This window comes from Silene latifolia, chromosome Y (assembly GCF_048544455.1).
Source record: "Silene latifolia isolate original U9 population chromosome Y, ASM4854445v1, whole genome shotgun sequence".
Classification (NCBI taxonomy): Eukaryota; Viridiplantae; Streptophyta; class Magnoliopsida; order Caryophyllales; family Caryophyllaceae; genus Silene; species Silene latifolia.
The window spans coordinates 238,503,184-238,514,390 of NC_133538.1; positions in this window are offsets into that span (position 1 = coordinate 238,503,184).

Genomic DNA, 11,207 nt, shown 5'->3' on the forward strand with positions numbered 1-11,207 from the left:
GCCATTATTTGGAACGTGTAAAATCAGCCTCCATAGACTCGTATCCGTACTTGTATCATCCGCCCTTTCTTCAAGAAGAATCGTCCCGATTCTTGGATCTATTATATGGGTTATCAAAAGTCGATCAACCCTCGAACTACCTTGCTCGAGTTTAACCTTTGAATTCCAATCGTGCCTTAGGACCGTCTTGAATTCAACCAAAAACAATGTACCTTTAGTTTTGTTAATCACTATAATGTAACTTAATTGGTCTTTTATCGACATTTGATTATTACTATCCTCGGGCAACCGAGATGGTGACGCCCTTATATGCTAGGGAATGTCTTGTTAAGGCTCCTTGATATATGGGGATGTTATAAAGTGGTATCAGAGAGACGATAATGGAACCTGTAACAAATGAGCCTAATGAACGTAGTGAGTCTAATAAAATGAACCTGGTGTATGTATATTAGGGCCCCCAGATGTAGCTAGATCTGGGTAAGTAGGCACCCTCATTTAAAAATCATGGCCCCATTATGCTTAAGCCACTCACCGGGTATGGGAATGTCGAGTCGAAAATTGTGTGCTTAGTGTGTATAACAGTTCTGTTCGGAATATTTGTGATAAAGTTTTTATGTATGCTAGTACGTGTAATGGTAACGAGGAACTGTGAAAATATGTGGTTGAGTAGAGATGTGTATGAACGTAGCGGAAGTGGTGGAATGGCTATAATATATGGCCGTATGGTGTGATATAGTGATTGTCATGTTTTCTAAATCGTTCTTTATGTATCGGTATAAAAGTGGTGAGTCTTGTATGTGGTAATGATGATAATTAGTAAGTTTTGAATTAGTTGTATCATTTGTCAGAGTAGTATTTGGTAAGTGTGATGTATGAATGGTTGAATGCTTCCGTAATATGGCATAATTAAGTTCAGAAAGCTAGTTGATAATTAGTTGTGACATGGTTAAATTATTAGTAAACTTGGGAGATAAAGAATGGTTAAATGTTAGATGAATGCTTAGAGTGATATGATTAGAAGTTGTATTGTCGAAGTCGCAAATGCATGAATAGAGGTAAAGAAATGTGTTAATGTATGCCTGAGAAAGGTAATAGTGTAGAGAATTGGTTGTGTAATGTTTGTCATAGAATGAAGTAAAATGTGTTGAACGAAGTGATATGTTTTTTAGAGCGATTCATTGCATTAGTATAGTGGTAATATGTTGTGAATGATTATAATAATCGGTGACGATTCCCGAATTCAATTTGGAATCGACACACATTACTGTTTTGCAGGAACCGTTACTTGAATCCGTAAATTTTGACATCATTCTCATTCTTTCTCGACTGAGGAAGGGTATTTACTCTATTGAGTAGACCTCATTCGATCGAGTTAGGAAGCTATAACATCGAAAAAGTTGGATCTGCCAGCGGAAACTCGACCCAGTAGCTCCAACTCGATCAACTAGAGGTCACTCGATCGAGTAACCCACTTACTCGATCGAGTAAGTGAACACTACCCCGGAATTTACGGGATTCTTATACCCTTTTCCCATTCTCTTTCTTTCTTATTCTTCATTCACCAAAAACTCTAAAATCTCTATATCTCTCTAGTCCCTTAATCCTTGTTGTTGGGTCTTTGAATCTTGGTGTTTTACTTGCTTAATTCGTTCTCTTTGCTTGCTAATCAATCAAGGTAAGAATGTTTATCTTATTTCTATGTTTTCGACTAATTAGAAGCATGTAGGATATTGGTATGTGCTGAAAAATCGATTTATATGTACCAAATCTTGCTTCTAATTGTTGTAATATGATCTATTTGCTTCAATTTTTTGATTATTGGTGTTAGTTATGCAAAAATCGAATAAAAAAGGGGGTTTATATGACTTGAAATTTCTAGGGTTTGAGATTTTAAATTGGATTTTGGTTGTCTTTTGTATATAAAAAGGGGAAAATTGGGTAATATATGTTGTATTTATCATGTTTACAGTTGATTTTGATGAATTTTACTCAAAATTTTACCTTAAAACTCCGTCTTGAAAGTGTCCCAAACTGAAATTCGTCTTACATTATTGTGAAATTTGTCTATCTATAAAGCTATTTTGAAGGTTTAATTTTCAGAATCGGTAGTTGTGATGCTAATTGATGCCATCTTTGCTATAAATTTTTACAGCTGTGAGATCGTCTGATAATAAGTTTGAGAGTTATTATTATAATTTCTGGATTGTTTGGTGAAAGTGTATACGTAGTAACTCTTTTCCATGATCATACATGAATGTTTTACATGTTTTAAAGTATTTGTGATATGTGAATCTAAGATTGTGTCACAAAACAAATGCCGAGACCAACTGTGGGAACCCGTCAGAGCAAGAGGGGGAGGGCTTCTGAGCCCGAGTTAGGAGACGGGAGTGGGGGACCTACGATCCCAGCAGTACCCGAGTACCCGTCTGTCGTCTTTGTGGACTTTACACAAAAGGATAATTTTGTTGCCTTACAGAGACGAAAGATGAGACTCGCCCGTTGTATCGACACAACTCTTTTGACTGACTTGGGGATTGAGACCGATGTTAGGCATATCTTCGAGACCTTGGGGATGACTGGGTTGTACCGACTCCGGAAGCACTCATATGCTTTTCTGACCCTTGAGTTCATGAGTTCCTTTAAGTATGATGCGGGGGAACAGACCGTTGAGTTACGCCTCATTAACACCAGTGTCTTCCTTACCATAGATATGTTTGCCACCCACCTTGGCCTCTCTAGACCTGCGAAGAGAGCTCTTCGGAACATCCCGTCTGAGTATGGGGCTTGTTGCCTCATGCCTCATGCCTTGCTTTACTACCACAGTACCAGTTTCCCGGTTACACTTCCTACCTTAGCCCTGAGATGAGAGTGAGCGACCTCATGGAGAGGGTGTCAGCAACCTTGACACTTCGAAACCTCCATGAGATGGTGTATGTGCAGGGCATCGGGACCGAGGCATGGCAGCTTGTATGGTGGAGGGGCGTTGGAGACGATAATGGAGTTTTTCACTCTTTAGGCGTGGAAAGGTCTACTTGGGGAGAGCCCCAGTCATATCTCTACGGTTGCTTGGCCCTTAGCGTATGGACGCAGATGCTGGTGTTGGTGGAGTGGCAGGTCATGATGCAGCTGGAGCGGGCACGTCAGGCGATGCTGGTGGTGATGAGCTGATGGATTATCAGGATGCGAAGTGATGACACTCCTTTTCTTTCTTTTATATATCGTTTCATGGATTTGTAGTGGATAGTATTTGTCCTTGTTGGTGATACTTTGTTAGACTTTGGTATGTATGATGGCCATAAGGCCGTATTTTGGATACTTTTAGACTGTTGTTGAAGGGTTTTGAGTCGGGGGAGCATTCCGACTCATGTTTATATGATTGTTTGGTTAGACATTGCTTGCTAAGGGAATTTTCGACCTGTGGCTACTCGATCGAGTGCCCCTCACTCGATCGAGTAACTGCAGGTGTGACACCGGGGGTTTCCTGATCTTAGTCTACTCGATCGAGTAGCTGATGAACTCGATCGACTAAGCTCAACTCGATCGACTGCCTAACCAACTCGATCGAGTAGCACTGTTACAGCTACTTTTCGTTTTGAAACTTGGTTGAATCATCATATCTTTAAGTGTTGTTTTATTATTTCTTATTGTGGGTGCCTATACCACTGTTTAGCCTCAACGATGGTGATATTATCGGGTGTGGGTGTGCGATGTATACAATTTTAAACGCTATGTATATAAATTAAGATGATAAAGCATTTTATTTCAAGTTATGTGAGGTTCAAAGGTCGTGTATATATATATATATATATATATATATATATATATATATATATATATACATACATATCTATCATGCGAGTAATGTTTACGTAATGTCAAGAAAGTGTCGTGGTTATCATGAATCGAATGCGTACATCGGTTAATTTGTACAATTTTCGGTGGTATTTATATAATTTTGTATTCTATATCTAGCTACCTTAGAGAAGTAGTGTACAATGATTATAATGTTGTAGCATAACTGGTGTGAGCATATAACAACTAATAGGAGACTTTTGTGTTGGTAATTGTATATCTTGGTGTGTGAGACATGATTTCAGTGACTTTAAATTCGTTCGAGTTAATTTGTGTAATGTCAAAAGTATGAGGCAAGATTGCGTTATGGTTGTGAGTAATGTTCAATGTGATATTTACGTGTTTGTTGCGGGACAGAAAAGTTGTTTGATGGTGAACTTCGGGGACTAAGTTCTTTTTAAGAGGGGAAGAGTAATGTCACAAAAGAAAAATGACGTAATTATAAAAAATTTACAATGTTTTCGTGTTATTTCATAGTATCTCCATGACATTTAAAGTGTGTTGAATGTTCGTTTGAATAGTTTTATTGTAATTATTGTGTAATTGAGTAAGAGTTTATAATTGTTGAACAAAATAACACGTCGTTATACTTTATTTTCAGTAATTGTTTGTTATGTTGTCATGAGAATTGGATGAATAGGCAGTAGTGGAATTGTTATTAATAGAATTATGTTGTGTGGCTAAAGTAATAGGATGGAATGAGTAATGTATCGTTGTGAATCAGTTGTAGGACCGTTGTTTTGTATGTTTAGTACTTGGTAATCGTTGACAAGTAATGGATGAAAGTACAGTATGATAAGTTGTGTTTGTGTATGTTTGAATAATATCATGTAGTAATTGCAAGTGATTGTCGATATAGTCGTTCTTGTGGTTAGTGTGTGTTCAGTGAGTCTAAAGGAAGTTACTGATTCGTTGAGGCTCGTGTTGTGTATTGTGTGTTAAGGTGGATGATGATGATGTCTGATGAACATACGTAGGGGGATAGTATTTCTAAACAGGTATGTTGACCTATGTCGGGTAAACGGTGGTGATGACCTTGGTTTCTTCGTCGTGTGTCGCGGGAGAGGACGAGTCGAACTTCGGGGACAAAGTTCTTTTTAAGGGGGGAAGACTATAATACCCGTCCTTTTAGGGACCAGTTGACCTCCCGTTGACCTACCTTAGGTTATATCTTGACCTTCGAAAACCGTATGAGCGATGTCTGGTGACGTGATAAGCTTCGAGTGTGTGGTACTCGATCTAGTCGAGGCTACTCGATCGAGTAGTTTTGGAGCTCGATCGAGTAGAGGTCACTCGATCGAGTAAGTTAGTGACTCGATCGAGTAACGAGTTTGCAGCGGGGAATTATAAATCGTGTTCTGTGAAACCGCAAATCATTTCCGCCTCTCTTCCCTAAACCTAGTGTTGGAGCTAGTGTCCTCCACAGTTAGTGTGATAACGTGTATAAATCTCTTGATTAACGTTGATTAACGTTTACTTAGTATTTTATCAGTTGATTAACGTTTACTAATACCGGCTGGCTTGCTAGAAGTTTGATGTTATTATCATACTGATGGTGGTGATCAACTGGTCCCTAAAAGTCACACCTAAAGGCTGTTATTGAGAGATGTGATTATATGAAAATATAATCCCATTGATGCCTTATATGACTAAAAGGTTAGTCCATGTATTTGACTAAAAGGTTAGCTAATGTGATAATGAGTCGATTATTTAATACAATTAAATAATATCAGCTGAGACGAATTAATTGTTAATTCGTAAATTAAATATAAACTGTTATATTTGATTAATTTATATAATGTTAGCTTAAACGAATTAAGATGTTAATTCGTAATTAAACGTAAACGGTTATATTTAATTAGCAAATTATAAATATGCGATATTTATAGTTAATGTATATATTATATGAAATTGTCATAATAAATGATGATGACTAGGTATTAATAAATCGACTACAAACTGTTGTGTGTGGACTTATTAATACGTGACGACATAAATGACAATTGATAATTATACACATTTTATACAATATGATAACAACCTAAAATAAGAAGATTTTCTCCTTATTTTGGTTGTTACACGGTTTAAGGAAAAAAAAAGAAGAAAAAAAAACTTCCCCTCTTTTTCTCCCTTTTGGACGGTTAAATAGGAGAAGGGGAGGATCGTTTTATTACTTGATTTTTGACCCAATAGTCTCATCACTCAAAACCCTAAAAAATTATTAGTAATTAGGGTTCTCTTTCTAGCAAGAAAAAGGCATTTCTCGGAGCATCTTGGGTACACCGATTAGGAGAATATCGATCTCGATATTTGTTCTTAGGCCAAATTGCTAGGACCGGAGGTTAATTCTAATCTCTATTCTTTTGTTTATGCAATTTCGTTTATGACTCGTAATTTCATATTTCATAATTTCGTTATAATCCGAATTTTGTTGATGAAATATACCGATATTTCCCACAAGTGATATCAGAGCATAGGCCACGAAATTATTTTATATGATTTTCATAAATGGATTAAAACAAAAAAAAAAAAAAATCCGGCCGTGTCAAATTTTTTTTTGCCGAGAGTTTGTTGTTTTTGTTTGGTGCATTGTTTCAATTTTGATATATTGATATTGTTGTTTTAATATGTTAAGATGATAATATGATAAATTTGTATATGTTTTGATTTAATAAGAATTAAATTGAAATGTAAATGGAAATTGTTTTTGATTGATGATGTTCATTTGTTTTTGCTATATAGTTTTGGCATACATGGTGTTAAATTGTTGTTTAAGAATCATGATTCATTAATTTAATAATGTTCGAATCAATTGTGATGAATCAAATATTCAGATTATCGATTTAATCATAATTTAGATATTCATTTTAAGAGGTTAAATTGAATCATCTAGTTTGGATCTATGTTTGAATTAAACATTGATGATTATGCCAATCTTGTTATAGTAGCAACATTAAAAAAATTTGTTCACATCAAAAGGGGTTGTTTTCGAAAATGCCGAGAGCAATTAAAAAAAAAGAAAAAAAGAAAAAAAAAATTGTTTTTCTATTTTAGGTCTGAATGCCGAGAGCCATAAAATTTTTTTTTGTTTTTTTTTTTTTGGCCAATAATTATTATACATTATATCTATAATGTATGGTTCTTTGTTGTGAAAAAGTTCATAAATTTTAGATACCCAATTATTTTAAAGTGGTTTAAAATAATGTTAGATTAATTCATATTACAAGTTAATGTGTATTAAGATTGGAATTATTGTGAGTAATTGAGGAATTGTCACATAGTTTTGATAATTTTAAAATAGGTGGTTGGATAAATTACTCTACATAATTAAGGAATTATGTCTTGAATGATTAATTTATTGTTGATGCATTTTATTTAGTTGTATGAATTGTTGAATGGTTTATTTACGTATTTTTGCAATCGGTTGTAATTTTGTATTACATGTGTGGCCTTAGTTGATTATATTTTCGTAATGATGGAAACATAATCTTGATGTAATTTTGAGATCTCGAATCTCCTTTGGTTTTCTTTAGTATTATGTTTTTGAAATTAGAATGTAAATAGGTTTATTTTGTAATTTTTAATTGTAATTTTGAGAAGACTAAAGATGGAGATTGGATTGCTCACTCCCGCTACATGGACCAAGATGGAACATCAAGACAAGCTGCTCGGGTCCTAGGAAGGATTCCAAAGTTGTATTTATGTTCATTTTGGTAGATAGGCCACACTAGGACTTTAATTTTGTTTTACGTTTTTCCATTCTTGTTGCTTTTCTTCGCATGATAGTTAGTGCATCAAATTCCGCCTAAACCAAACCACCTACTTATATGCATGAAAATTGACTCATATAGTTTGGATGTTAGTTATCATGGACATAAAGATATCACACTATTTTAAGCCATCATCTTAGTTTATTCATTCTCGCATGCTAGATATTAGTTCACTTAAAATGTATTAAAATAAAGTTGACGGGATCTTCCTCTAAAACTAAAATTGAGACTAGTCTTTATAGGCCAAAAAACTGTGAATCCTTTCTTCGTCGGTAGGCATATAGGACCTTACTCTCCATATGACCCCTTCTACGTTGGGTAAGTAGTTTGTGTTGACTTATTTTACCTCAACATTATAATCCGAAGAGTTTCTCGAGATTATGATGGACTAAAGATAGAATTTACAGAAATTTATCAACCAAGAGTTCTAAAAGTAGAATTAGCCAAGAGGTTGGCTTATCAATATACAGATAATTGAGTCTTGGGATCTTTTATATAATTCTTGAGGGAGGTCAATTGTATAAATGCTTGAGTCTTCGCATTATAACAGTTTTGCATTAGACTTAAATCATAACGATGAGTATGCTTATTATGTTTTTCTTCTTCTTTTCGCAGTGTAGAATTCGTTTTATATTGATAATACTGCTTAAAACAAATGGTTGGAAATAATGATATCCCTATGCCAAGTGCCACACTTGCACGCGAGTCCTGGCTCAAAACTTTCATGGACCACATGAATCAGTCCACACGACTGAAGAATGACGGGTCCAAATTTGCGGACTGGGAGGCATCATTACGGAATGCTGCTATTGCTGACGGTAAGCTCAAGTACTTGACTAAGCCAATACCGCCAAACCCAGGCCCCAATGCAAGAGCTAACGAGTCACTTTCTTATAGTGACTTCGTCAAGGAAGCGGGTGCGATAAAGAACGTACTCATTTTTGCAATGGAAACCAATTTGCAAAGAAGCTTCATTGCCCAAGGTGCAAACAAGATTTTCACCATGCTAACTAATGAGTTCTCAAAAGCACCGAGAATCGTTACTTATGAGCATACTTGTCGCTTCTTTGAGGCAAAACTTCAGAAAGGCCAACCGGTTAGCCCACACATTATTAACATGATTGAGAATGTCGCGAAACTGGAGGCACTTGATTGCAAAATCAGTGAGAGCATAGTCATTGACCTTATGCTTCATTCACTTCATGATGGTTTTGCCCTTTTCAGGGTATGGGCAAAGCTCACGGCGACCTAACTGTAGGAAAGCCATAGTTTATGAAGTCAGGAAACGGTAAGAGTGGGCCTGGTGAGACTAGTGGCTCACAAGGCAAGGAAAATAGCAAGGGCGGTAACGTTGAGTGCCACCATTGTCACAAGACTGGGCATTGGAGGAGGAACTATCCCGTGTACCGTGAGGACATAAAAGCAGGCCGTGTCACTCCTGTTGGTATGTCATCTTATATTCATATGATTGAGATTAACCATGCAAGTTTCGGAACTTGGGTACATGATACTGGTTGTGGTTCTCATCTGTGTAATCATTTGCAGGGCCTAAAAAACTTCACACCCCTCGCAAAGGGTGATGTGGACCTACGAGTCGGAAATGGAGCAAGAGTTGCTGCAGTCTCAATGGGAACATACGTAATCCAGCTCTCGAGTGGTTTTGCGCTATATTTATATAACTGTTACTATGTACCCAGTTTATCTAAGAATATTTATATAAATGTATTTTCTCTTTTAATGAAATGGTTTATGGCAAAGCAGTTTCCATGAATGGAATTTATATCTTAGATCAAACCACAGATATATTACATGTGAATAATAAGAAATTAAAGGTTGGTGACGAAGATCAAACTTATCTATGGCATTGTCGAATGGGAGACATAAATGAAAAACCTGCAAAGAAACTCATTGAGAATGGGACTATCACTACATTTGATTTCTCATCATTTGGCACGTGTGAATCATGTCTTATCGGCAAAATGACTTGAATTTTCTTCAAAGGTGTTGGAATGCGCGCTAATGACCTATTAGGACTCATACATACTGATGTATGTGGACCTATGTTAATCACCGCAAGAGACGGCTATAGATATTTTATCACTTTCACGGACGATTTGAGTAGATACGGATATGTCTACTTAATGAAGCATAAAAGTGAGTCTTTTGAAAAATTCAAGGAATACCAAAATACGGTTGAGAACCAACTGGGAAGAAAGGTTAAAGCACTCCGTTCAGATCGTGGTGGCGAATATCTTTCAAATAAGTTTGATCAACACCTTAAAGACTGTGGAATAGTTTTACAGTTAACTCCACCTGGAACACCTCAATTAAATGGTGTGTCCGAACGGATAAATTGAACACTACTTGATATGGTTCGATCCATGATGAGTCGCACGGTAGTACCTGATTCATTATGGGGCTTTGCTATTTTGTTAGCTGCTCTTATACTTAACCGAAGTCCGTCTAAAGCTGTCGACAAGACTCCGTATGAAATATGGAAGGGAACGGTCCCTAACTTGTCCTTTATTCGGGTTTGGGGCTACGAGGCTTATGTCAAGTGGAGACACGAGGATAAGCTTGGCCCGCGATCGGTCAAGACATGCTTTATTGGTTATCCAAATAGAATGTTTGGTCATTACTTCTATTCGCCTACCGAACATCGAGTTTTTGTTGCGGCTAGTGCAAAGTTCTTAGAGTAAGAATTTCTCGAGAACAAGTCAAGTAATAGAACCTTCGAGCTGTCGGAGATTCAAGAACCAACAACCGAGGAACAGATAGAGGAAGATGTTCCTTCAACTAATGAGACGGTTAATATTCCTCGGGAACCTAGGAGGTCGGGTAGAGTCTATATTCCTCCATACAGATACATTGGTATGGTCGAGGAAAATGACGTTTTGCTCCTAGAGAGTAATGAACCCGCTACCTATAAAGGTGCCATGACCTGTTCTGACTCTAAGCTATGGCTTGAAGCCATGCGATCCGAGATGGACTCCATGTATGAGAAATACGTATGGGATCTTGTTGATTTACCGAACAAGGTACGACCTCTTCAGTGCAAATGGCTTTACAAAATAAAGCATTCTGTAGAAGGGCAACCAGATACCTATAAGGCACGACTAGTGGCAAAAGGTTTCACTCAAGTGCACGGTTTACATTATGATGAAATCTTTGCACCCGTAGTTATGATGCGTTCCATTCGGATAACCTTAGCGATTGCCGCTTTTCATGACTATGAAATTTGGCAGATGGATGTGAAAACCGCCTTCTTAAACGGTTATTTCGAGAAGGAATTGTACATGGTACAACCCGAAGGTTTCATAGATCCTGAAAATCCTAAGAACGTGTGCAAGCTTAAACGTTCCATTTATGGACTTAAGCAAGCTTCGCGGAGTTGGAATCATCGTTTCGACAAAGTGATAAAAGAGTATGGTTTCACTTGATCGGTCGAGGAACCATGCTTATATGTCAAATCGAGTGGGAGCAAGATTGTTTTATTGCTATTGTATGTCGATGACATACTTTTTGATTGGGAATGACATTCCTCTCTTATCATCGGTAAAAGGATGGTTGAAGAACCATTTCCAG